General features: G+C 41.6%; 1 protein-coding gene across 1 annotated transcript in view; it reads right to left on the reverse strand.

Moving 5' to 3' along the window:
- WDR72 (WD repeat domain 72) overlaps window positions 1-20,072 on the reverse strand; it is a 430,783-nt gene extending 410,711 nt beyond the window's left edge. The window contains exon 1 of the mRNA XM_053717490.1: window positions 19,990-20,072. The gene's annotated coding sequence lies outside the window, so the exon portion shown is untranslated. The remainder of the gene's footprint in view (window positions 1-19,989) is intronic.
- Window positions 20,073-27,981: the final 7,909 nt, after the last annotated feature.

Here is a 27,981-nt window from a genome sequence, read left to right on the forward strand (position 1 = left end):
TAACAGTAGTGTACATTTAAAAATAACAACACTTTTTTGACTGTGAAATAATAGCAGACAGCTGCCAGTACCCAAGATGGCCACCAATAAGGCAGATAGGGAGGGTTAGAGAGCTGTTTTGGGGGGATCAGGGAGGTTGGGGGCTAAGGGGGGATGCTACACCACAGAATATGTAAATATGCTAAAAGGGAAGGGAGCTGTTTGGGAGGGATCAGGGGGTCTGATGTGTCAGGTGGGAGGCTGATCTCTACACTAAAGCTAAAATTAACCCTGCAAGCTCCCTACAAACTACCTAATTAACCCCTTCACTGCTAGCCATAATACAAGTGTGATGCGCAGCAGCATTTAGCGGCCTTCTAATTACCAGAAAGCAACGCCAAAGTCATATATGTCTGCTATTTATGAACAAAGGGGATCCCAGAGAAGCATTTACAACCATTTGTGCCATAATTGCACAAGCTGTTTGTAAATAATTTCAGTGAGAAACCTAAAATTGCGAAACAATTTAAGTTTTTTTTAAATTTGATCGCATTTGGCAGTGAAATGGTGGCATGAAATATACCAAAATGGGCCTAGATCAATACTTTGGGTTGTCTACTACACTACACTTAAGCTAAAATTAACTCTACAAGCTGCCTACATTCTCCCTAATTAACCCCTTCACTGCTGGGCATAAAACACGTGTGGTGCGCAGTGGCATTTAGCAGCCTTCTAATTACCAAAAAGCAACGCCAAAGCCATATAAGTCTGCTATTTCTGAACAAAGGGGATCCCAGAGAAGCATTTACAACCATTTATGCCATAATTGCATAAGTTGTTTGTAAATAATGTCTGTGAGAAACCTAAAGTTTGTGAAAAAGGGAACAATTTTTTTTTATTTGATCGCATTTGGCGGTGAAATGGTGGCATGAAATATACCAAAATGGGCCTAGATCAATACTTTGGGTTGTCTACTACACTACACTTAAGCTAAAATTAACTCTACAAGCTGCCTACATGCTCCCTAATAAACCCCTTCACTGCTGGGCATAAAACACATGTGGTGCGCAATGGCATTTAGCAGCCTTCTAATTACCAAAAAGCAACGCCAAAGCCATATAAATAAGTCTGCTATAATGGCATGTCTGGCACACAGTGTTGGGGCAAGGGTCCATCTGACCACTGATACCTGGTCTGCAAAGCATGGTCAGGGCAGGTATATCACCTACACTGTGCACTGTGAAGCGGGCGTAACCCTTACACTACCTGATCGATACAACATCATACCTGATGTTTTAAAGCACGTTATTCCAAACAATTTAGGAATGTTAGGTGATTTATGCCCTTTATGGATTAAAACCAGACTCTGCATCAACTATGTAATTTTCCATGGGAGTTTTGCCATGGATCCCCCTCCGGCATGCCACAGTCCAGGTGTTAGTGCCCTTGAAACAACTTTTCCATCACTATTGTGGCCAGAAAGAGTCCCTGTGGGTTTTAAAATTCGCCTGCCTATTGAAGTCTATGGCGGTTCGCCCGGTTCGCCCGTTCGTGAACTTTTGTGGAAGTTCGCGTTCGCCGTTCGCGAACCCAATTTTTTAGGTTCGCGACATCAATATTATTAAATTGAGGCTTTTAGCTTTTCTGCTCTAATCCACAAAAGCAACGCATTAAAATAAGCGCCTAGATTACGAGTTTTGTCGTAAGGCTGTGCGGTGCTAATGCCAGTTTTCCCTCACCGCTCACCTACAGACAACGCTGGTATTACGGGCTTTTAGAAACCCGGCGTTAGCCGCAAAAAAGTGAGCGTAGAGCAAAATTTTGCTCCACATCTCACCTCAATACCAGCACTGCTTACGTTGGCGGTAAGCAGGTAAAACGTGCTTGTGCACGATTTCCCCATAGGAATCAATGGGGGAGAGCCGGCTGAAAAAAAACACCTGCAAAAAAGCAGCGTAAAGCTCCTAACGCAGCCCTATTGATTCCTATGGGGAAATAAAATTTATGTCTACACCTAACACCCTAACATGAACCCCGAGTCTAAACACCCCTAATCTTACACTTATTAAAGGGACAGTCTAGTCAAAATTAAACTTTCATTATTCAGATAGGACATGTAATTTTAATCAACTTTCCAATTTACTTTTATCATCAAATATGCTTTTTTCTCTTAGTATTTTTAGTTTAAACTAAACCTAGGCAGACTCATATGCTAATTTCTAAACCCTTAAGGGCTGCCTCTAATCACAGGCTTTTTAAATTCCTTTTCAACACAAAGAGATAAAGTACACGTGGGCCATATAGATAACACTGTGTACAGACACAGGGAGTTATTTAAGATTTAGCCCAAAAAACTGCAAGACAATAGATAATAAACAGTCACAGTCATGTGATCAGGGGGCTGGAAGAAGGTTCTTAGATACAAGGTAATCACAGAGGTAAAAAGTATATTGATATAACTGTGTTGGTTGTGCAAAACTGGGGAATGGGTAATAAAGGGATTTTCTATCTTTTAAAACAATAACAATTCTATGGTAGACTGTCCCTTTAACCCCTAATCTGCCGCCCCGGACACCGCCGCCACCTACATTATACTTATTAACCCCTAATCTGCTGGCCCCAACATCGCCGAACCCTACATTATATTTATTAACCCCTAATCTGCCACCTCCAATATCGCCGCAACCTACCTACACTTATTAACCCCTATTCTGCCGCCCCCAACGTCGCCGCAACTATATTAAATGTATTAACCCCTAAACCTAAGTCTAACCCTAACACCCCCTAACTTAAATATAATTTAAATAAATCTAAATAAAATAACTAACATTAATTAAATGATTCCTATTTAAAACTAAATACTTACCTATAAAATAAACCCTAAGCTAGCTACAATATAACTAATAGTTACATTGTAGCTATCTTATGATTTATTTTTATTTTACAGGCAAATTTGTATTTATTTTAACTAGGTACAATAGATATTAAATAGTTATTAACTATTTAATAGCTACCTAGTTAAAATAAAGACAAATTTACCTGTAAAATAAATCCTAACCTACGTTACAATTACACCTAACACTACACTATAATTAAATCAATTACCTAAACTAAATACAATTAAAAAAAAATATCTAAAGTACGAAAAAAAACAAACACTAAATTACATAAAATAATAAAATAATTACAAGTTTTTTTAAACTAATTACACCTACTCTAATCCCCCTAATAAAAAAAAAATAAAAAAAATAAAAAATAAAAAGCCCTTCCCTATACTAAATTACAAATAGCCCTTAAAAGGGCCTTTTGTGGGGCATTGCCCCAAAGTAATCATCTCTATTAGCTGTAAAAAAAAGTAAAATACCCCCCCAACATTAAAACCCACCACCCACACACCCAACCCTACTCTAAAACCCACCCAATCCCCCCCTTAATAAAACCTAACACTAACCTCTTGAAGATCACCCTACCTTGAGAAGTCTTCAGCCAGCTGGGCCGAAGTCCTCAACGAAGCCGGGCGAAGTTGTCCTACAGATGGGCAGAAGTCTTCATCGAAGCCGGCCAGAAGAGGTCCTCCAGACGGGCAGAAGTCTTCATCCAGACGGCATCTTCTATCTTCATCCATCCGGCACGGAGCGACTCCATCTTCAAGACATCTGACGCGGAGCATCCTCTTCCAACGATGTCCAACTGAAGAATGAAGGTTCCTTTAAATGACATCATCCAAGATGACGTCCCTTGAATTCCGATTGGCTGATAGAATTCTATCAGCCAATCGGAATTAAGGTAGAAAAAATTCTATTGGCTGATGCAATCAGCTAATAGAATTGAAGTTCAATCCTATTGGCTGATCCAATCAGCCAATAGGATTGAGCTGGCATTCTATTGGCATCAGCCAATAGGATTTTTTCTACCTTAATTCCGATTGGCTGATAGAATTCTATCAGCCAATCGGAATTCAAGGGACGCCATCTTGGATGACGTCATTTAAAGGAACCTTCATTCTTCAGTTGGACTTTGTTGGAAGAGGATGCTCTGCGTCGGATGTCTTGAAGATGGAGCTGCTCTGCACCGGATGGATGAAGATAGAAGATGCCGCCTGAATGAAGACTTCTGCCCGTCTGGAGGACCTCTTCTGGCCAGCTTCGATGAAGACTTCTGCCCGTCTGGAGGACCACTTCGCCTGGTTTCATTGAGGACTTCGGCCCGGCTGGGTGAAGACGTCTCAAGGTAGGGTGATCTTCAAGGGGTTAGTGTTAGGTTTTATTAAGGGGGGAGGGTTGGGTGTATTTTAGAGTAGGGTGGGTGGGTGGTGGGTTTTAATGTTGGGGGGGTATTATACTTTTTTTAACAGGTAATAGAGCTGATTACTTTGGGGCAATGCCCTGCAAAAGGCCCTTGTAAGGGCTATTTGTAATTTAGTATAGGGTAGGGCTTTTTATTATTTTGGGGGGCTTTTTTATTTTATTAGGGGGATTAGAGTAGGTGTAATTAGTTTAAAAAACTTGTAATTATTTTATTATTTTCTGTAATTTAGTGGGTTTATTTTCTTCGTACTTACGTAGATAATTTATTTCAATTGTATTTAATTGTATTTAGTTTAGGTAATTAATTTAATTATAGTGTAGAGTTAGGTGTAATTGTAACTTAGGTTAGGATTTATTTTACAGGTAAATTTGTCATTATTTTAACTAGGTAGCTATTAAATAGTTAATAACTATTTAATAACTATTGTACCTAGTTGAAATAAATACAAAGTTGCCTGTAAAATAAAAATAAATCCTAAGCTAGCTACAATGTAACTATTAGTTATATTGTAGCTATCTTATGGTTTATTTTATAGGTAAGTATTCAGTTTTAAATAGGAATAATTTAATTAATTTTAGTTATTTTATTTAGATTTATTTAAAATATATTTAAATTAGGGGGTGTTAGGGTTAGACTTAGGTTTAGGGGTTAATATATTTAATATAGTTGTGGCGATGTTGTGAGCGGCAGAATAGGTGTTAATAAATGTAGGTAGGTGTCAGCGATGTTAGGGATGGCAGATTAGGGGTTAATAAAATTTAAGTAGTGTTTGCGATGCAGAAGGGCGGCGGTTTAGGGGTTAATATATTTTTTATAGTGGCGGCGATGTCCAGTTCGGCAGATTAGGGGTTAAAACTTTTTTTTATTGTTTGCGATGTGGGGGGGGGGGCTTCGGTTTAGGGGTTAATAGGTAGTTTATGTGTGTTAGTGTACTTTTTAGCACTTTAGTTAAGAAATTTATGCTATGGCGTTAGCCCATAAAACTCTTAACTACTGACTTTTAAATGCGGTATCAGTCTTGACAGGAGAGTCTGTACCGCTCACTTTTTGGAAGACTCGTAATACCGGTGTTAGGCAAGTCCCATTGAAAATATAATATACGTAATTTACGTAAGTGGATTTGTGGTATTACCGAGTCTGGCCAAAAAAGTGAGAGGTACACCTGTCATTTCAAGACTCGTAATACCAGCGTTAGGAAAAAAGCAGCATTGGGACCTCTCAACGCTGCTTTTTAAGGCTAACGCAAGACTCGTAATCTAGCCGAAGGTTTCTTAGCACCTGAAGACTATGGTGAAAATTATAAATAAAGAAACAAACAATATTGAACTGGCAATATGATAAATTGAATATGGAGCATATTGTGCAACAGGAAATAGGGTATCTTGTATCTTTAAACTATTCTGCTGAGTACTTTGGCTTTTCTATTCAGTCATTATAGACAGTAGAAAGTAAATTCTATTCACCTCATAACATTACAAGAGTTTGGAGAAAAGCACAATGAACACAAATGATAAATGCAATACAACCAATTTCATGTTTTTAGAAAACAACTGTCTTGTAGCCCATGGGTTTGTGTTTCTAGAAAGAATGACACAAGAAACATTTATTTCATTGCACACAATAATTCACCACAATCAGAGAGAGCACAGCAAGGGCAATACCATCTCCCAGCTGCTGATTACATCAAAGGTTTTCAGCACAAATTCAATTTTATGATGTTAATCTTAGCCTGCCACTCAGAAATTTTCTCTGAGGGATATGATTTTTCTCTGGATTTCATTTTAAGAATGATTTTCTTCTTCTTCAATCAATAAAGATATGTTTTCATCAAAAGACTCTATCTTGGCAGAATTCAATTGGCCATTTCAATCCCTTTTGGTGACACAATATTAATTAAAGTGGTTTATGTTGCATCTAAAGTGGAAAATTGGGCACTGAAGCATCAGTAAAAGGAGTAAATGTGCCTCAGAAACTGTTCCTTCATACTGTACCACATACATAACTTCCAAGCCTTTTTCTACATAAATCCTGAGCTATGCATTCATTAAAGGGACATTAAATGTATGCATGTTCTACTGTGCACAGCTGCATCAATTATTTAAAAAAATATATAAAAGAGTTTATGTTTCATGGAGGGTAGAATGAATGAATAGGGATATTACAGCAAAATTAGATGTTTTGACAAATCAGTGAAATCTAAACTTTAACATCACTAAGTGCAAAATGCATTTAGATTACAAAACCCTGAATATTAATTATAGGTTCATTACCAAAAGAGGAATGAGACTTAGTAATTATTATTTCAGATGATCTGAAGTTTAGTAAACAATGCAGTAGTAAAGCAGGTAAAGCCAGAAGGATTTTTTTTTAAATAAGGTGAATAAGGTGAAAAAGGTAAGACAGGTGAGGTTCTTTTGGACATTTTATTTCACTAGTTAGACCTCATTATCTTGTACATTGAGTACTGTGCAAGAAACTGCATATACAGGAGGATTTAAATAAACTAAAAATATGGTTTTAAGAAAAAGGACGTGAACATCAGAATTAAACTTTCATGTTTTACTTAGATCATGTAATTTTAAGACAGCTTTAAAATCACTTGTCTTATCAAAGTGTATTTGTTCTCTGGGCACCCTTTGTTGAAAAACATATGTACATATGCTCAGCAGCAATGCATTACTAGTAGCTAGGGTGATTGGTGGCTACACACAGTTGACTATTGTCATATCAACAGATATATTCAGCTGCTAGTAGTGCATTGATGCTCTGGAGCTCTCTTTAACTATGTGTTTAATCCATGTGAATGGGGTTAACACATAGTATATACATGCACTTGTGCAACAATAACATTTTTAACATATTAGAGCATTTTACACCAGTATGTCCCTTTAAGTCTTCTTGAACTTAAGAGGACATTGCACTTAAAAATAAAGTTCAATCTAAAAAAGAAATTATTAAAATATTTTGTTTTGTAAAATATTCATGTGCATAATAATCCAAACTTTTATGTGAATCTTGCCCCTATCAAACAAGAGATGCAAGTAAAGAAACATGCAATTCCTATTAGTTTTACTATACATTTTAACAGCTTTTGCATTTTTATAATGCAGTAAATATATTTTATGTATTTAACTCCTGCTCTTTTATGTACATGCCAGAAAAATGGAGTACAACATTCCCTTAACCCCTTAATGACCAAGGATGTACCCTGTACGTCCTACAAAAACTTTCAAGTTAATGACCAATGACGTACCCTGTACGTCCTCAGGGGTTTCAAGCTGTGGAAGCGATCATGACGCTTTCAAGGTATTGTAGTGATGCTTCCAGACGCTTTCAAGGTATTGTAGTGATGCCTTGATATTGAGGCATCACTGCAATACATTTTTTTACGCACCGATGCAGAGAGAGCCACTCTGTGGCCCTCTCTGCATCGGCCAGTGATGGTGCCGATCGTTTATTAAATATAAAGAAAGGGATCTGGGAGGGGGAGGGGATAGACTTTTGAGGGGGGGGGGCAGCTACACTACGGAAAATTGGCTTTTATGCCAAAAAAAAAACAAACATTTTTAGCAGACAGCTGCCAGTACCCAAGATGGCGGCAAATAGGTAGAGGGGGAGGGTCAGAGAGCTGTTTGGGGGTGATCAGGGAGGTTGGGGGATCCAACACTGCAGAATAAATTTTAAAAAAATACAAAAAATTATAAATAATGAAAAAAAGCCTTTTATTTTAGTACTGGCAGACTTTCTGCCAGTACTTAAGATGCCGGTGACAATTGTGTGGTGGGGGAGGGAAGAGAGATGTTTGAGGGAGTTTAAGGAGGGATCAGGGGTAGAATATGTCAGGTGGGAGGCTGATCTCTAGAATAAAGCTAAAATTAACCCTACAAGCTACCTAATTAACCCCTTAACTGCTGGGCCTAATACAAGTGTGTTACGCAGCGGCATTTAGCGGCCTTCTGATTACCAAAAAGAAATGCCAAAGCCATATATGTCTGCTATTTCTGAACAAAGGGGACCCCAGAGAAGCATTTACAACCGTTTGTGCCATAATTGCACAAGCTGTTTGTAAAAAGGGAACTATTTTTTTTTTAACCACATTTGGCGAAATGTACATATGTTTAGCGGCCTTCTAATTACCAAAAAGCAACACCAAAGCCATAAATGTCTGCTATTTCTGAACAAAGGGAATCCCAGAGAAGCATTTACAACCATTTGTGCAATAATTGCACAAGCTGCTTGTAAATAATTTCAGTGAGAAACTTAAAGTTTGTGAAAAAGTTAACTATTTTTTTTATTTAATCGCATTTGGCGGTGAAATGATGGCATGAAATATACCAAAATGGGCCTAGATTATTACTTTGGGTTGTCTACTAAACATATATATATATATATATATATATATATATATATATATATATGTGATGGGATATTCAGGGATTCCTGACAGATATCAGTGTTATAATGTAACTATCGCTAATTTTGAAAAAAAAAAATGGTTTGGAAATAGAAAGTGCTACTTGTACTTATTGCCCTATAACTTGCAAAAAAAGAACATGTAAACATTGGATATTCCTAAACTCAGGACAAAATTTAGAAACTATTTAGCATGGGTGTTTTTTGGTGGTTGCAGATGTGTAACAGATTTTTGGGGTCAAAGTTAGAAAAATTTAGTTTTTTTCCTTTTTTTATCATATTTTATATATTTTTTATAGTAAATTATAAGATATGATGAAAATAATGGTATCTTTAGAAAGTCCATTTAATGGGGAGAAAAATGGTATATAATATGTGTGGGTACATTAAATGAGTAAGAAGAAAATTACAGCTAAACACAAACCCGCAGAAATTTAAAAAATAGCCTTGGTCCCAAACGGTAAGAAAATTGAAAAGTGCTGTGGTTACTAAGGGGTTAATTTATAAGCTTTATATGTTAAAAATATTTTTGCACAAAAAAGTTTAAACTAATAAAACTTAATTTGGAAATAGAGCGTTAAAGCTGCTAGAAGCTATTTTTTGGCGCTCAGAGATTTATACTCGTATTACGATAAGAAAGAACTCTAGTGTTTGCAAATTCACCAGTGCTAGACAAGGGTAGTCCTTTGGAGTAATTGTGCATGGGATATTTTCCCCCTTCTCTCTTTGTAAATAATTAATAACCACTACCTCTATGCACTACACACTTGCAAGTACCCTAATTGAAGCAAGTGTGTATTTACTGAATTCTAGATATTGTTTCTGGTGCCAGTCATCCTTGTTAAATACACACAGAGAAAACCCAGCACTCACTTACAAGCTCTCAGCTAAGATTTAAAAGCAAAAATGGAAAGGTTAGTCACCGCATCTGGCCAAATGGGACAAGCTCAGGTACCACGTCAAGGTCCTTTCCAATACCTGAGACCCTAAAACAGCCACACAATGCAAGCTTTCAAATCCAAACAAACTGAAAACAAGGGGAGGGTGCACAGGAATATGTAACCACCCGCCCATACATACAGATATATGTCTATTTCATAATACCTAAAACATATTCTGCTATGTACAGATCATTGAAATGTATAATATTTACAGTAAGTACATAGTTAAAACCTTTATTAAATATGAAAATTGCATTAATATGATTTCTCATGTTTTCATCTACTTGACTGCAAAATGCTCCAAAGCACTAATATACAGTATATACCTGTATGTCTATATGTGTGTAAATATGTAGTTATGTGTTTATATGTGTATATACATCGGTAAATACATATATACACATATAAATACATAAATACATATGTACACGCAAACATACACACATATATATATATATATATATATATATATATATATATATATATATATATATATATATATATATATAAGTAATAGCCGGTGGCCTAGCACTCCATCCACATTACTGTTTCCAATGCCTGGGTGCAATCCTCAATTAATATGTATAGAGTACTGGTAAGGAAGGAGGGCACTCACAGGACTTCATACAAAGGGTAATCTTTTATTAAAGTTCTTAACAAAAGTGCATTGTCAACGTTTCGGCCTTTTCTTAGGCCTTCTTCAAGACAAATTTCATGATCTAAAAACATGAACAAAAAAATAAAATAAAATACATTACAAAAATAAATTGTTTTGTAATGTATTTTATTTTATTTTTTTTTGTTCATGTTTTTAGATCATGAAATTTGTCTTGAAGAAGGCCCAAGAAAAGGCCGAAACTTTTACAATACATATACATACATATATTTCTATGTTAAAGCTCTTTGCCTGCCTTTTTTTCTAACACCTGAGACCTCATATCTTTGAGCCCTTATAACTTTTTTAAGCAATTTTTTTTAATAATTATTATTAGATAGTGTCATTATGAGTGTAACTGTACTTTTAAAATGTAATTTTGATGTGTTTTTGGACACTTTTTTGATTTGCGTAAAAGTTAACCAGAGCTCTGAGGTTGTGGTTATGATTTTAGCGTAAATATCATGCATTCACATTTACTTTCAACTTGTAATACGAGCGCAATTTAACTTAGTGGCAAATGGCCCGCAAAAACCCGATATTGCTCACATGCAAACCATAGCGTTCCACTCATACTCTAGCCCATAGTGAGTGCATGTCTGTACACAGTTAGTTCAGGGAATGCTTGGTCTGTCATTGTAGAGCTTTTTATATTTTGACCTTTATGCCCCTTTATGTAAACTAATAAATCTGCACTACCTTAATATTTGTAGACTACCATATGATGCAGGCAAATAAGTAAGTGTGTGTGCTATTGTGTGTGTTGGTGTTTGTGTGTGTGTGCTATTGTGTGTGTTGGTGTTTGTGGGTGGGTGTGTGTGTGTGTTGGTGTTTGTGTGTGCGTGTGTGTGTGCGTGTGTGGGTGTTGGTGTTTATGTGTATGTGTTAGTGTTTGTGTTGGTATTTGTGTGTGTGTGTTAGTGTTTGTGTGTGGGTGTGGGTGTATTTGTGTGTGTGTGTGTGTGTGTGTGTATGTGTGTGTTAGTGTTTGTGCGTGTGTAAATTATGACATAGTAATACAAATAGGAGGTCCCTGAATACACAATTATGGCTGCTTTAGGCAAAGTATATTTATGTAATGTGTTTGTTTACAGGATGTTGGGATATTTTTGAGACATATAAATCATTATTTTTTTAATTAGCTGTGAAAATATAATATTCATTAGTATAAATATTGCTTTAACATTTAGCATTTTCTCTTGGGATGGATTACAAGTGTGGCAAAGTACTGTTAACCCCTTGGCTGACACACAACTCTAAGCATAAAAATACCTATAACATTACAATAGTTTAACATAGATACCTACAGTATGTCTTGGCTACTTCCCAGGAATATCCCCATGAGGAAGCATATAATAGATATCACATAATAGATCAAACCAAAGTGACAAATCTTTCAAAGAAAAGAAAATAAGAACTAATAAATGTTTTTTTTAATCTAAATATCCCAATAAACTTTAATGCAAGTGATAAAAGAGAAATACTGACTGCATTACTAACTCTAGATATACCTAGAAAGTGGCTAAACATATAGGCCTAGATTTGGAGTTCGGCGGTAGCCGTCAAAACCAGCGTTAGAGGCTCCTAACACTGGTTTTGGCCGCCCGCTGGTATTTGGAGTCAGTGATTAAAGGGTCTAACGCTCACTTTTCAGCCGCGACTTTTCCATACCGCAGATCCCCCTACGCCATTTGCGTATCCTATCTTTTCAATGGGATCTTTCTAACGCTGGTATTTAGAGTCGTTTCTGAAGTGAGCGTTAGAGCTCTAACGACAAGATTCCAGCCGCCTGAAAAAAGCAGGAGTTAAGAGCTTTCTGGCTAACGCCGGTTCATAAAGCTCTTAACTACTGTACCCTAAAGTACACTAACACCCATAAACTACCTATGTACCCCTAAACCGAGGCCCCCCCACATCGCCGACACTCGATTAAAATTTTTAACCCCTAATCTGCCGACCGCCACCTACGTTATATTTATGTACCCCTAATCTGCTGCCCCTAACCCCGCCGACCCCTGTATTATATTTATTAACCCCTAACCTGCCCCCCACAACATCGCCGCCAGCTACTTAAAATAATTAACCCCTAATCTTCCGACCGCAAAGCGCCGCCACCTACGTTATCCCTATGTACCCCTAATCTGCTACCCCTAACACCGCCGACCCCTATATTATATTTATTAACCCCTAATCTGCCCCCCACAACGTCACCGACACCTGCCTACACTTATTAACTCCTAATCTGCCGAGCGGACCTGAGCGCTACTATAATAAAGTTATTATCCCCTAATCCGCCTCACTAACCCTATAATAAATAGTATTAACCCCTAATCTGCCCTCCCTAACATCGCCGACACCTACCTTCAATTATTAACCCCTAATCTTCCGATCGGAGCTCACCGCTATTCTAATAAATGGATTAACCCCTAAAGCTAAGTCTAACCCTAACACTAACACCCCCCTAAGTTAAATATAATTTTTATCTAACGAAATAAATTAACTCTTATTAAATAAATGATTCCTATTTAAAGCTAAATACTTACCTGTAAAATAAATCCTAATATAGCTACAATATAAATTATAATTATATTATAGCTTTTTTTAGGATTAATATTTATTTTACAGGCAACTTTGTAATTATTTTAACCAGGTACAATAGCTATTAAATAGTTAAGAACTATTTAATAGTTACCTAGTTAAAATAATAACAAATTTACCTGTAAAATAAATCCTAACCTAAGATATAATTAAACCTAACACTACCCTATCAATAAAATAATTAAATAAACTACCTACAATTACCTACAATTAACCTAACACTACACTATCAATAAATTAATTAAACACAATTACTACAAATAAATACAATTAAATAAACTAGCTAAAGTACAAAAAATAAAAAAGAACTAAGTTACAGAAAATAAAAAAATATTTACAAACATAAGAAAAATATTACAACAATTTTAAACTAATTACACCTACTCTAAGCCCCCTAATAAAATAACAAAGCCCCCCAAAATAAAAAATTCCCTACCCTATTCTAAATTAAAAAAGTTACAAGCTCTTTTACCTTACCAGCCCTGAACAGGGCCCTTTGCGGGGCATGCCCCAAGAAGTTCAGCTCTTTTGCCTGTAAAAAAAAAATACAATACCCCCCCCCAACATTACAACCCACCACCCACATACCCCTAATCTAACCCAAACCCCCCTTAAATAAACCTAACACTAATCCCCTGAAGATCTTCCTACCTTGTCTTCACCATCCAGGTATCACCGATCCGTCCTGGCTCCAAGATCTTCATCCAACCCAAGCAGGGGTTGGCGATCCATAATCCGGTGCTGAAGAGGTCCAGAAGAGGCTCCAAAGTCTTCCTCCTATCCGGCAAGAAGAGGACATCCGGACCGGCAAACATCTTCTCCAAGCGGCATCTTCGATCTTCTTCCATCCAGAGCGAAGCGGCAGGATCCTGAAGACCTCCAGCGCGGAACATCCATCCGGACCGACGACTGAACGACGAATGACTGTTCCTTTAAGGGACGTCATCCAAGATGGCGTCCCTCGAATTCCGATTGGCTGATAGGATTCTATCAGCCAATCGGAATTAAGGTAGGAATTTTCTGATTGGCTGATGGAATCAGCCAATCAGAATCTAGTTCAATCCGATTGGCCGATCCAATCAGCCAATCAGATTGAGCTCGCATTCTATTGGCTGATCGGAACAGCCAATAGAATGCGAGCTCAATCTGATTGGCTGATTGGATCAGCCAATCGGATTGAACTTGATTCTGATTGGCTGATTCCATCAGCCAATCAGAAAATTCCTACCTTAATTCCGATTGGCTGATAGAATCCTATCAGCCAATCGGAATTCGAGGGACGCCATCTTGGATGACGTCCCTTAAAGGAACAGTCATTCGTCGTTCAGTCGTCGGTCCGGATGGATGTTCCGCGCTGGAGGTCTTCAGGATCCTGCCACTTCGCTCCGGATGGAAGAAGATCGAAGATGCCGCTTGGAGAAGATGTTTGCCGGTCCGGATGTCCTCTTCTTGCCGGATAGGAGGAAGACTTTGGAGCCTCTTCTGGACCTCTTCAGCACCGGATTATGGATCGCCAACCCCTGCTTGGGTTGGATGAAGATCTTGGAGCCAGGACGGATCGGTGATACCTGGATGGTGAAGACAAGGTAGGAAGATCTTCAGGGGATTAGTATTAGGTTTATTTAAGGGGGGTTTGGGTTAGATTAGGGGTATGTGGGTGGTGGGTTGTAATGTTGGGGGGGGTATGGTATGTTTTTTTTTACAGGCAAAAGAGCTGAAATCCTTGGGGCATGCCCCGCAAAGGGCCCTGTTCAGGGCTGGTAAGGTAAAAGAGCTTGTAACTTTTTTAATTTAGAATGGGGTAGGGAATTTTTTATTTTGGGGGGCTTTGTTATTTTATTAGGGGGCTTAGAGTAGGTGTAATTAGTTTAAAATTGTTGTAATATTTTTCTTATGTTTGTAAATATTTTTTTATTTTCTGTAACTTAGTTCTTTTTTATTTTTTGCACTTTAGTTAGTTTATTTAATTGTATTTATTTGTAGGAATTGTGTTTAATTAATTTATTGATAGTGTAGTGTTAGGTTAATTGTAGGTAATTGTAGGTAGTTTATTTAATTATTTTATTGATAGGGTAGTGTTAGGTTTAATTATATCTTAGGTTAGGATTTATTTTACAGGTAAATTTGTTATTATTTTAACTAGGTAGCTATTAAATAGTTCTTAACTATTTAATAGCTATTGTACCTGGTTAAAATAATTACAAAGTTGCCTGTAAAATAAATATTAATCCTAAAATAGCTATAATATAATTATAATTTATATTGTAGCTATATTAGGATTTATTTTACAGGTAAGTATTTAGCTTTAAATAGGAATCATTTATTTAATAAGAGTTAATTTATTTCGTTAGATAAAAATTATATTTAACTTAGGGGGGTGTTAGTGTTAGGGTTAGACTTAGCTTTAGGGGTTAATCCATTTATTAGAATAGCTGTGAGCTCCGATCGGAAGATTAGGGGTTAATAATTGAAGGTAGGTGTCGGCGATGTTAGGGAGGGCAGATTAGGGGTTAATACTATTTATTATAGGGTTAGTGAGGCGGATTAGGGGTTAATAACTTTATTATAGTAGCGCTCAGGTCCGCTCGGCAGATTAGGGGTTAATAAGTGTAGGCAGGTGTCGGCGACGTTGAGGGGGGCAGATTAGGGGTTAATAAATATAATATAGGGGTCGGCGATGTTAGGGCAGCAGATTAGGGGTACATAGGGATAACGTAGGTTGCGGCGGTTTACGGAGCGGCAGATTAGGGGTTAAAAAAAATATGCAGGGGTCAGCGATAGCGGGGTCGGCAGATTAGGGGTTAATAAGTGTAAGGTTAGGGGTGTTTAGACTCGGGGTACATGTTAGAGTGTTAGGTGCAGACGTAGGAAATGTTTCCCCATAGGAAACAATGGGGCTGCGTTAGGAGCTGAACGCTGCTTTTTTGCAGGTGTTAGGTTTTTTTTCAGCTCAAACAGCCCCATTGTTTCCTATGGGAGAATCGTGCACGAGCACGTTTTTGAGGCCGGCCGCGTCCGTAAGCAACTCTGGTATCGAGAGTTGCATTTGCGGTAAAAATGCTCTACGCTCCTTTTTTGGAGCCTAACGCAGCATTTGATTAAACTCTCGATACCAGAGTTAATTTTATGGTGCTTGCAGAAAAAAGCCCGCGGAGCGTTAACAGCCCTTTTACCGCCGAACTCCAAATCTAGGCCATAGAGAGCCCGGAGCAAGAGAACAGAGGAGGAGGGCTTTTGACCCTCAGGGAAAACATTAGCAAGGGGTGGGATCCAAAAGGGGAGCGGAGCATCATCTTCATTGTGGAGGGCCAGCAGGAAGTGTGGCCTCTTCTTCGAAACATCGTGGGGGAAGCGTTTTCTCTCTCCCTCCCTCTCAAATTTATTTAAATCACAGCTTGTTTGTGTGTGGGGGGGTGCTTGCTGGGTGGATTAAGTGGATGATTTAATGAGGTGTACCCCCTGGGTGTTCAGGGGAGGCAAGCTGGATGGAATGTGGATAAAGTCTGCTGACTCAGATAGGCAAGCACCTCCTGAGGGTTTCTGGGGTTTTAGTGTTATTTGGTTAAATATTTGGTTAATTATTTATGGCTCATGTTTATATTTCTTTGTAATAAATGTGGAGCTGCAGCCTTTATAACCCATTTTGGTGTCTGTGTTTATTTGTTATCCTTGCATATTAATACATATGAGGGTCAAGGTGAAATCCCACACAAGAGCGGCAAGCATTAAAGGGATAGAAAGGTCAAAATGGAAATGTGCATGGGTGCGTTTAAATTTTAAATAGAAACATTTTTGCAAATTACTTCCATTAGTAAAAAGCTTTAAAAGTTGTTACTGTTTTTAAGTGGAATACGCACGTATGTTGTGAGAGCCTGTGCACCAGTATTCAAACACTATATCTTCTCTGGAGTCAGCAATGGCTTGTATGACGCAAACTCAGGGCTCAATGAGCTAAATCTTAAAAATGTATTGTTAAGGTGCATCAAAAATTGTAACAAAAATGTTCACCAAAAATTTTATTTTTATCAAAAAACATAAAATTTGTAAGTCAATTACACAAGAATAACGCCAGACAGTGCCCAGCCAGATTTCCTGCACGGCTATTCACTATAAAGTGGAAAAGCCACCTCTCGGCCAAATAGCGTTCTGCGGTGGGTTGCCTGAGCAGCTCAGTGCGGCGAACACTGCAAATAAAGGCGCTTTCAGCATGAAGTATTTTATACTTCATTACTGGAAGTCCCCTTTTTTGTTCCAATGGCAAATTCTAGCGTTTCACAAAGTGTGTATGCTGCTGAAAAACAGTAATAATTTTTACTAGAAGCATTTTTGCTAATGGAAGCGTACTACTGCAAAAATGCTTCTATATAAAGTTGAAATGCATTCTAGCACAGTTCAATTTTAAACTTTCTATCCCTTTAATAAGAGCATGTAATTTTTTGAATTAGAAGTTGTCTTTAAAGGGATATAGAACCCCATTTTTTTTCTCTCATAAATTAGATAGAACATGTGACTTTAAGCAACTTTCTATTTTACTTCTATTATCAAATTGCATTCGCTCTCTTTATATCTTTTGTTGAAAAGCAGGGATGTATGCTTAGGAGCCTGCCCATTTCGGGAGCACTAGAGGACAGCATTCTTTTCTGCCATGCTGTGCTCCAGATGCTTACCTAGGTATCTCTTCAACAAACAATATCTTAGAAACAAAGCAAATTTGGAAATGGAAGTTAATTGCAAACTTTAAAAAATGATGTCTGAATCACAAACGAAAAATGCTGGGTTTCATATCCCTTTAAGGTCACAAAGATATTAGAATAAAGAACACAGTGTATATCCCATATTAAATCCACAAGAATATCCTTTCACCTAAATGTAGTACAGTCTGAAGTTTACAGGCTTTAAAGGAATTCTATAAACATAATTCATCTTGCCATGTCTCTGCTGGGTGTGCTACGTTACAGGTGCAATAGATCATACAATTAGGATTATGAGATGAAAAGATACATTTTATCTTTGTGTAACTGAGGAGGATTTTGGCAAACAAAGTAAGAATGGTTGTTATGTTTTAGTCTAAATATGAAAGCTGTTAAAGTCATAGTTACACATAGTTATAGCACATGTGGGAGTTACAGAGTTTATGTGCAACCCTTGACCTCTCTGTAATAATATATATTACTGTAAATAAACACTCTGCTTCTACCATGATTCATTTGATAAATAAATGGTGGTAAAAAAATATTTTGGGAATTAATGAACACACTAACGGTATAGGCCAGATTATCGAAATGTCTCTGGGATGGTGAGACTGCTCACTAATACTTCTATTTCCCTGGTGGAAATATCTAAAGCCACATTTTACCCTAAAAACAGGGGCATATACTGCATTTTCAAAAGAGAAGGAGATGCATACATTAAAAATGTGCACAATAAAAATCGTAAAATAAGAATCATACAAAACAAATAATTGAACATTTTATAGATACATACACAGGAAAATGTATTCTTAATGGGACATTAAACACTAAATACATGCTAGATAGAATGATGCATTCAAAGAAAAGATTAGTCCATGACTAACATGTAGATGTATTTTTTAAAGTTTCATTAGTTGTTTAAAAAGTGACAAAATAAGTGTAAAGTTTTAGGGTCTATAAAACACTGGGAGCTGCCATGTTGTAACTTGTGTTACCTTCTCTGCTGTGGCCAATTAGGGTCAGTTATAAAAAGGTCACTAGAGTGTGCAGCCAATGGTTGTGCTGGATTTAACAGTGTTCTGCACTTCCATTTCTAAAAGGAACTGAAAAGCTCACAATTTCAGAATGGAATTACAGGCAAAGAGGACAAAATAAATAATGAAAGTATATTGCAGAGTTGTTTTATTATATACAATTTATCATTTTATATTACCATCTCAAAGTGTTTAATGTCCCTTTAAGGTGCATTAAAAATTGTAACAAAATTGTTCACCATAAATCGTATTTTGACAAAAACGTAAAATTTGTATGTAAATTGCACAGGAATAAATCTATTAAATATGCACAGAGTAAATTGTAATCTAAGCACACTGGATGGGCAAAAAACACACACATAGAAATGCATACTTATATTGACAAAATACAAAGCGTAATTGTTGTTTTATTGTAAAATGGGCTGAACATGGAAGTTCCATGGCCGCGTATGAAATTGTCTCTTAAATCCAAGCATACAGATCTCACTATTTTTTCTCGGAAACCAAAAGGTGGCAAGGTTGTGACAAAATGCTCAAAATACTTAAAGGAATACTGAACCCAATTTTCTTCTTTTGTTATTCAGATAGAGTATGCAATTTTAAGCAACTTTCTAATTTACTCCTATTATCAATTTTTCTTCATTCTCTTGCTATCTATATTTGAAAAAGAAAGTCCAGAACCCTGGACAGCACTTGTTTATTGGTGGATGAATTTATCTACCAATCATCAAGAACAACCTAGGTTGTTCACCAAAAATGGGCCGGCATCTAAACTTACATTCTTGCTTTTCAAATAAAGATACCAAGAGGATGAAGAACATTTGCTAATAGGAGTAAATTAGAAAGTTGCTTAAAATTGCATGCTCTATCTAAATCACAAAAGAAAACATTTGGGTTCAGTATCCCTTTAATACTCTAATAGAAAAACATATCTACAAAAATAGAGGTGATTGTAAAATGCTCCCCTGCTCACTTTGCTCTACCCAGCAAAGTTTTCCTTTCCTGCAACTCCATTACTTTCTATAGGAGACATCTGCAACAAACAGCAAAAGCACCTTTTTTAAGATAATTCCAATCGGGCCTCATGTATCAATTATCTAGGGCAAATTTGAATTAGTACAGATGCACTATAAAGACAAAATACCACTAAATTACTCAGATTACACTTATCTTTGGCAAAGACTAATTTTATTTCACAAAGAGCTGAAGAATATTGTCTGTTCAAAAGTATAGAATATCAGAAGGCATATTGTTATAAATGTGATTGTAACATCTTTCATTAAAACACTTTGAATTAACCATTAACCATCAATCCAAAGTAGTTTATTACTGGTTTAAAAAAAAGATACTGGTAAAAAAAAAAATCATACCTGAAATTATTCAGTTATCAGCAAAATAGGACAATGTTCCACATTACTTTCTAGACCTTGTGTAAGTCTGTTCTCAGCATGCCCCAAACTGCCTCTGACTCTAAAAACTAGGAACCTGATGTACAGGCTATGAATGTTTTGGGTTATGCTAGAATAAGATCAGCCATGTTGATAGTATAAACACAGGTAGCATCAGACACAAAACAGAAAGAGAAAGACAAAGAATGTGTCTCTCCTTTTATATGCTAATTTTTTTTCTCTACCTAAAAATAGTTTAGCTTAATGTAAAAAGATGTGTAACATAAAAAAATGTTTCTTGAAAACAGTTCTACCTATATGTTAGTTTCATGATAAGAAAGTAAAAAATAAAATAAAAGTGTATTTCAATATAAACAAAAAGAGAGAGAGAGAGAGAGAGAGAGAGAGAGAATGGGAGAGTTAGCAGTCATTACTGTAAATATTACACACATTATGTATTATGTATACACAGAGATCTGTTTCCTCAAAACTGCAGTATGGCTCGCAATGCTACAAACTGCTATGTATGAATGCCTCATTTTATAGACAATTAAACATTGTTCCTTTGCTTAGGAATATTATGGTAGTGGAGGGCCCTCTAGTGGGCCTGTAACAAAATTAAGGGTTTACCAACTTGAAGTCTGGAGTAATGCTAAATGTGTCGTTACAATGTTGCAAAGGGGAAGGAGGTGTCTGTTTTCTTACCTTTATAGGGTCCTGCAACAGTGAGATCAGCCTCTTTCGGTTTCCAGACTTCAAGGAGAAGGTTTCTGAAGTTGTCTGAAGGTTCTTGAAGTAAACATGGAGAGATCCAGGAGAAAATCTGTGCCTCCCAAGCGTTACAGGGAGGTGGTGGAGATGGCTGCAAGGAAGAAAGGACCTGCAAGGAACAGACAGGAGCCGGAGTCAGAAGATGTGGTACCCCCCACACCCCAAAAATCCCCACCTGCTAGGAGTTTTAATAAAGGAAAGGGCAAGGCAGGGGGTAGCTCTCGGCCTAAAGGTGCCGGAGGGAAGGCCCAGACCAGTGGGGTAAATAGGGTAGCCCCCAATCAAGGCCTGCAGGCAAGCGGGGAGGTGTCAGCGGTAGGGGGAACAGAGGGTGGCCAGGGGAATTTGTCTGGTCCGGTTGCCCCAGCGGATGCTGGGGCCGGCCTGGCCGGGCAGTTTGCGGCCTTGCCGCCGGCGGCCTTGGCGGCAGTTTTGGCCTTCGCCCAGTCCTTTGTCGGGGGGTTGCCCCATGGGGACCAGGGCCTTGGCGTGGCTGTCGCTGGGGCCGGCGGTGGTACAGGAGCAGGCCCACAGCACAGCCACATGGCAGAGTGCGCAGCGGAGTCTGGCCCTCCGGTTGGAGGTTCCCGCGAGATCTCCTCCGAGAGTTCTGAGGAGGAGGAGGATCGCGGTCGCCATTTGGAGGGAGGACGCGGAAGAGTGAGGAGTGCCTCGCGTGACCGGAGCCCCGAAGGTAACTTGGGGGGACTCCGGTTAGCGAGCGGGGTATCAGGAGGACAGGCAGGGAGCAGCGGGGCCCACTTACCTGGCATGGGGATGGCTGGGGGTCCGGATGCTGGTAGGAGAGCATGTGGCGCAGTTGGGTCCCACGTGGGTATGCATGTTGATGGCGCGCATGCGCGCATTGCGGTTGACCGCGGTCCTCAGAGGGGCTCATCTGGTGTGTCAGGCGGAGCGGTGTGTTCAGTTGGGAGGCCTGCAGTGCGGCCTAGCACGAGTGATCAGGTTGTGGCTACGGATAGAGGCAGTGTCGGGCAGAGACCCGTGGTTGTGGTGAATGAGAGGGGTGCATCGGTACGGAGTACAGGTATAGGGGACACATTGGGACAAGATTGCATGAGGGGTGGCATGAACCTGAGGTACGCAGGTGTGGATGCAATATCAGAGGCCGAAGGGCCTGAGGGGCCATATGGTAGATTGGAGACTGGACGGAGATATGAACCACACATGGGGTGGGGACATGCGGGGATAACGCATGCCTATGAGGGAGTTCCTCAGTTTAGGGCTGGGGGATTTGTGAGACCGTGTGAGGCGACAAATGATACGCAGTATGAGAGGGCGCAGATGCATAGAGGGGGCCAGTCTCATGGTGGTGTGAATGAGGATATGATCAGGAGAGCTGTGGAGGCAGCGTTGCATGCGAGAGATGCTGCGAGACCCCTGCATGGGTTTAGTGGTCACGCCCGGGAGGGGGCGGCGCAGGAGGTGATTATCAGGGATGCTGTGGCTAATGTTCTGGGTATGTCAGCTGGGGGGAGACAGGGGCAGGGGAGAGAGGGTGTTTCAACTGTTGTCCCTCTCGCAGACCGGAGTACCCCCCAAGTTGTTTTGTCTCAACAGGTTCCATCAAGCACAGCAGAGATGGCAGCGAGCACGAGCAGCGCCATGGCAGTGGCAGGTACTAGTGGCATCCAGAGCGCTGCAAGTCCAGCGACTCCTTCGCCAGCAGGGATACCAGGCGAGGGTGAGTGCCACGCACCAGACATCATACACACTGACACGGGGTCTTCCACAAGTGGGTCAGGATCCGATAGCGGGGAGGATCTTGGGTTAGTGGGGAAGGGTCAGCGCAGGATGTTTAGGTGGATAAAGAAGATGGCGTCTGCTAGAGCGAAGGACAAGGCGGGCGCTACGTCCCAGACACTTGAGCTACAGGGAACGCGAGCTTTAGGGGGCGCTGTTACACCAGTGGGACCAGTGCCTCGCAAAGTGGCTGCACAGGGTGACACTTACCCGTGTTTGGTCCACTCGCTATACGGCCATTTGAAAGCGAAGGTCGTTAAAAAGATTCAAGAGGGAAAATACGTTAACGTATTCGAGCTCTCTTTGGATGCGTTTAGAGCCAAAGAAAGGGCGGCTGATGGCTCGGGCTCAAAGAAAGTACGTAGGCCGGAGACGTACGAGGAATGGCTTAAATGCTTCCGTGTACTGGCTGCGTGCTATGTCGACAGGTGGCCGTTGCAGGGGCATAACCTGTTTAAGTACCAGGATACCATAGAGGATATCCGTGCGAGATTCAAGGAAGGCGCATGGCGTGAATACGACATGGCCTTTAGGAGAAAGATGGTAGGTAACCCTCTGCTGCATTTTGGAACACAGGATATGCACTTGTGGTCCAAATTAGGATTGGAAGGCAGTTCTCCCTCCCCAGTGGCGTCACGTCAAGCACCGCAGCGCCTAGGGGCGCGGCTGGGCAGGAAAGGGAGGGAGTGCTGGAAATACCAGGATAAGCAGTGTGACAGGGGGAGCAGCTGCTCCTTTCGTCACATCTGCAAGTTCTGTGCAGGGCCTCACCCAGGCGCCGATTGTGGAAAACGAAAGGACCAGGGACAGCCCAGAATTACGCCTAAGGCGGGAGTTGCAGTCAAGGGCACCAACTCCGCTTAGGTTGCGGGCCATGCTGATATGGCTGGCGAACTACCCCGACACAGGGGCAGCTGAGCTGCTGAGGTCGGGGTTGGAAGGGGGTTTCCGGATACCGGTCATGGGTCGTGTTGAGGGTTCTTCAGTGCACAGGAACTTGAAAACGGCCTATGAATTCCCGCACGTGGTTAGGGAAAAGTTGGCAAAGGAGGTGGCGCTGGGCAGGGTATCGGGGCCATTCTCCACATGCCCGATGGCGGATCTGGTGATCTCCCCATTAGGTGTGGTACCCAAGAAAGAGGAAGGGAAGTTCAGGTTGATACATCACCTTTCTTTCCCTAAAGGGGCGTCAGTCAACGACGCTATTGACCCAGAGCTGAGTTCAGTGCACTATCAATCGTTCGATCGTGCGCTGGACGTGGTCAGGGCATGCGGTCCGGGGGCATTGCTGGCGAAGCTAGACATTGAGTCGGCTTTCCGCCTGCTGCCGCTGCACCCTTCGGCTTTCAGACTAATGGGCATGAAGTTCGAAGGGGAATATTATGTGGACAGGTGTTTGCCGATGGGCTGCTCATTGTCCTGTTCCTTGTTTGAGTGTTTTAGTTCTTTCCTGCATTGGGTAGTGTACAAGGCGTCAAGTGGGGGAGCGGTGGCCCACTACTTGGACGATTTCTTGTTGGTAGGGAGAGCTGGTTCCACGGAGTGTGCACAGCTCATGGAGGTTATGCAGGATATGATGTCGCGTTTTGGAGTGCCGCTCGCGGACGACAAAACGCAGGGGCCGTGTACATGCCTCACATTTCTAGGTATCGAAATAGATACAGTGCAGGCGGAATGTAGGCTGCCCATGGACAAGGTTGTCCGTATGCTTGGAGCGGTCCGAAGGATTAAGGGGTCTAGCAAGGTTGCGATAAAAGAGGTGCAGGCGCTGCTGGGCCTCCTGAATTTTGCGGGTAGGGTCATCCCGATGGGAAGAGCCTTTAACCGTCGATTGGAGGGACTTTTGAAGGGCCCTACCGGTCTAGCAAAAGGGACGAGCATTACTGCGGATGTGAGGGAGGACCTGGAAATATGGGAAAAATTCCTAATGAATTTTAATGGTGTGTGCCTATGGAGGGCTAGGAAAGTACCCAACAAGGCAATAAACTTGTACACGGACGCAGCGGGGGGTTTCGGGTACGGAGCGTACCTGGACGGAGAATGGAGCGCGGCTCCATGGCCGAGGGGCTGGATAGATGCAGGTTTCACCAAAAACTTGACGCTGTTGGAGCTATTCCCGATAGTGGTTGCTGTGGAGATTTGGGGGGATAGACTGGCTAATAAATCGGTGGTGTTCTGGACGGACAACATGAGTGTGGTGTACGCCATTAACAGGCTGTCCGCGTCATCGCCAGCGGTTGTGTGTTGCTTGCGTCACTTGGTGTTGCGCTGCTTGCAGTTCAATATACATTTTACCGCCAAACACGTCCCGGGAGTGCAGAACATTATTGCAGATGCACTCTCTCGATTTAAATGGGAGCAGTTTAGGGCAGCGGCACCCATGGCGGCAGAGGAGGGGTTAACATGCCCATCTTCTCTTTGGCAGCTGGTGAAGGTTGGATGAGCATCCTAGCTTTGGTGAAGGCATCCTTGGCGCCAAGGACATGGTCAACATATAAGAGTCACTGGGACTGCTGGGAGGCGTTCTGTCAACGCGGAGGTGTACAGGTACAAAGGGCTTCTAGGGTGCTGGTGTTGGAATGGTTGGCTTTACTACGGAAAGAAGGGGTCAGTAAGGCCGGCGCGAGTAGTAGGCTATCGGCTCTGGCCTTCTTTAACAAGGCGCTTGGCTTTGAGGACCACTCCGGAACCTTCCTAGTAAGGAAGGTGTTGAAGGGGTGGGGCAGGTTGGCCCCCCGTCAGAAAGATCGGAGAGAGCCCATTACACGGGAGAGATTGAAGGCGTTAGCGAATGGGGTGGCAAAGGTTTGCACATCCAAGTACGAGCAGCTTCTTTTCCGTACGGCATTTGCTCTGGCGTTTGCGGGAGCCCTCAGGGTGGGGGAGCTTGTGGCGTCTGCAAAGGAGAAAGGTCGAGGAGGAGTGCAGTTGGAGCACGTCCGTTTGACGGACGAGGGGCTCCTGTTGTTCATACCCAGGTCCAAGACGGATCAGGAGGGGCTGGGGGCATGACTGCCCCTGGAACGTCAAGAGTTTGAGGATTGCTGCCCAGTGGCATGCTTGGAGCAATACCTGAAGGTGAGGCCGGCGGGAGGGCAACTGCTCCTGATACATGAGGACGGTTCGGCCCTCTCGGTTTTTCAATTCCGCCAGGTATTGGCGAAGACGGCAAAGGAGGCAGGGTTGGATCCGGGCAGGATCGCCCCGCACTCGTTTAGAATAGGCGCGGCGACCAGCGCAGCGCAAAAGGGAGTTACGGTGGCGGAGATTAAGCGCTTGGGTAGATGGAAGTCGTCTCAGTACAAGACTTATATTAGACCTGATAAAGGACACTGCTAGAGCACAGACATGTGGGCGGGTCCATACTTCCAAAGGGGGGTTTTTTGTTGGGGGGGACCCAGGTTGTGCAAGGGCGGTTTTTTCATGGTGGTGTTCTCTGTTTTATCAGGTGTTGTGAATGCGAAAGCACCTCCGGTTCGTGTATGGATGGTAGGCCATTCATACATCCACTGGGCTCATCTCAGGGCGTTACGATCGCCGGAAGGTCAGCAACTTGGATTCCCAACGTCCAAGGCAAGCTTTCGGTGGTTAGGGCGCAGGGGACTGTCGTGGGCTGATTTGCCTGCACTTTTACAGGAGGCACACAAAAGGTGGGGGCGGCCTAATGTTTTAGTGCTGCACCTCGGGGGAAATGACTTGGGGGCAATGCCCGCGCTGGATTTGATCAGAAGAATGACAGCGGATGTGCAATGGATGCACACTTGGTTGCAGGGTGTGACTTTGGGGTGGTCAAATGTAGTTGCTCGACTGCAATGGCGGCACATTGTCACACAGAGGGCTGCATATAATGTGCGCAAAAAGGTGAATAGGGAGATGGGAAGAGCGGTCACGGGCATTGGGGGTTTCGTGGTCAGGCACGAAAGCATAACGGCCGACAAAAGGGACCTATTTAGGCCTGATGGAGTCCACCTTACGGACGTAGGGTTGGATATGTTTCTAAGGGACATCAGGGGAGCCTTGTTGGGGATTATTCATTAAAGTTTGGGTTAAATTGTTGTATCTGCAATCTGTTGAAATTGTTATGTTTTTTATGGTTATGATTAGTTAAAGTGTGGTTTATTACTGGGTTCCTGTTGGTTGGTTTGGCGGCAAGAGTTCGCCTGGCTCTTGTGGCGGGTGGTCAATGCCCTGGGGAGCGGGCACAAGGAGAGAAGAGTGACGGTCCGGGGAAAAGGGAGGGGTTATGCCTGCCAGGCGCCGGCCTGGGGGTCCTCTCCCTCGCAATTGGACCGAAGACCTCTGAACATCACAGCTCTCTCTGAGTGCCATGGGGCGTGACAGCCGGGTGTCACGCTGCAGGTATCGAAAGGGGCCTTGACCATCTGCTAATAGGGGCTAGGTTAGGGTGAGATGCCGCCAACGTTGAGGATTACGAACTTGTTGCCAAGTTTCGTTGATAGGTTGATCAAGTGCCTAAGGGTAATTGGAATGACTCTTAGGCACAAGTTAAAGCGTTTATTTAATAAACGTGAACCGTGACCGGTTCTTTCTCCCAAACAAATGGTGTTGTGTCTTATTTACTAGATAAGGGTATTAGTCAGTAAGAAGGACGGAATAGATGGTTTAAACCTTATGGTAGTGGAGGGCCCTCTAGTGGGCCTGTAACAAAATTAAGGGTTTACCAACTTGAAGTCTGGAGTAATGCTAAATGTGTCGTTACAATGTTGCAAAGGGGAAGGAGGTGTCTGTTTTCTTACCTTTATAGGGTCCTGCAACAGTGAGATCAGCCTCTTTCGGTTTCCAGACTTCAAGGAGAAGGTTTCCCCGCCCACCCGTCCCTGGAAGAAGAAATTGGCGGCTACGATGCGGCTGTTAGGGTGAGTTTGGCTCGGCAGGGGTGGGTTTAATTGAGCTAGCCTTCAGTAAGACCGAGCCTTTAATGTAGCTAGCCACCCCTGAAGTTGAGTTGTACGATTCGGCTGGCAGGGGGTGCCTTACTGGGCTGGTTGGATATGCCTCAGCAGGCGGGTGGTCAATGCCCTGGGGAGCGGGCACAAGGAGAGAAGAGTGACGGTCCGGGGAAAAGGGAGGGGTTATGCCTGCCAGGCGCCGGCCTGGGGGTCCTCTCCCTCGCAATTGGACCGAAGACCTCTGAACATCACAGCTCTCTCTGAGTGCCATGGGGCGTGACAGCCGGGTGTCACGCTGCAGGTATCGAAAGGGGCCTTGACCATCTGCTAATAGGGGCTAGGTTAGGGTGAGATGCCGCCAACGTTGAGGATTACGAACTTGTTGCCAAGTTTCGTTGATAGGTTGATCAAGTGCCTAAGGGTAATTGGAATGACTCTTAGGCACAAGTTAAAGCGTTTATTTAATAAACGTGAACCGTGACCGGTTCTTTCTCCCAAACAAATGGTGTTGTGTCTTATTTACTAGATA

Source organism: Bombina bombina, chromosome 6 (genome assembly GCF_027579735.1).
Source record: "Bombina bombina isolate aBomBom1 chromosome 6, aBomBom1.pri, whole genome shotgun sequence".
In the NCBI taxonomy this organism is placed as follows: domain Eukaryota; kingdom Metazoa; phylum Chordata; class Amphibia; order Anura; family Bombinatoridae; genus Bombina; species Bombina bombina.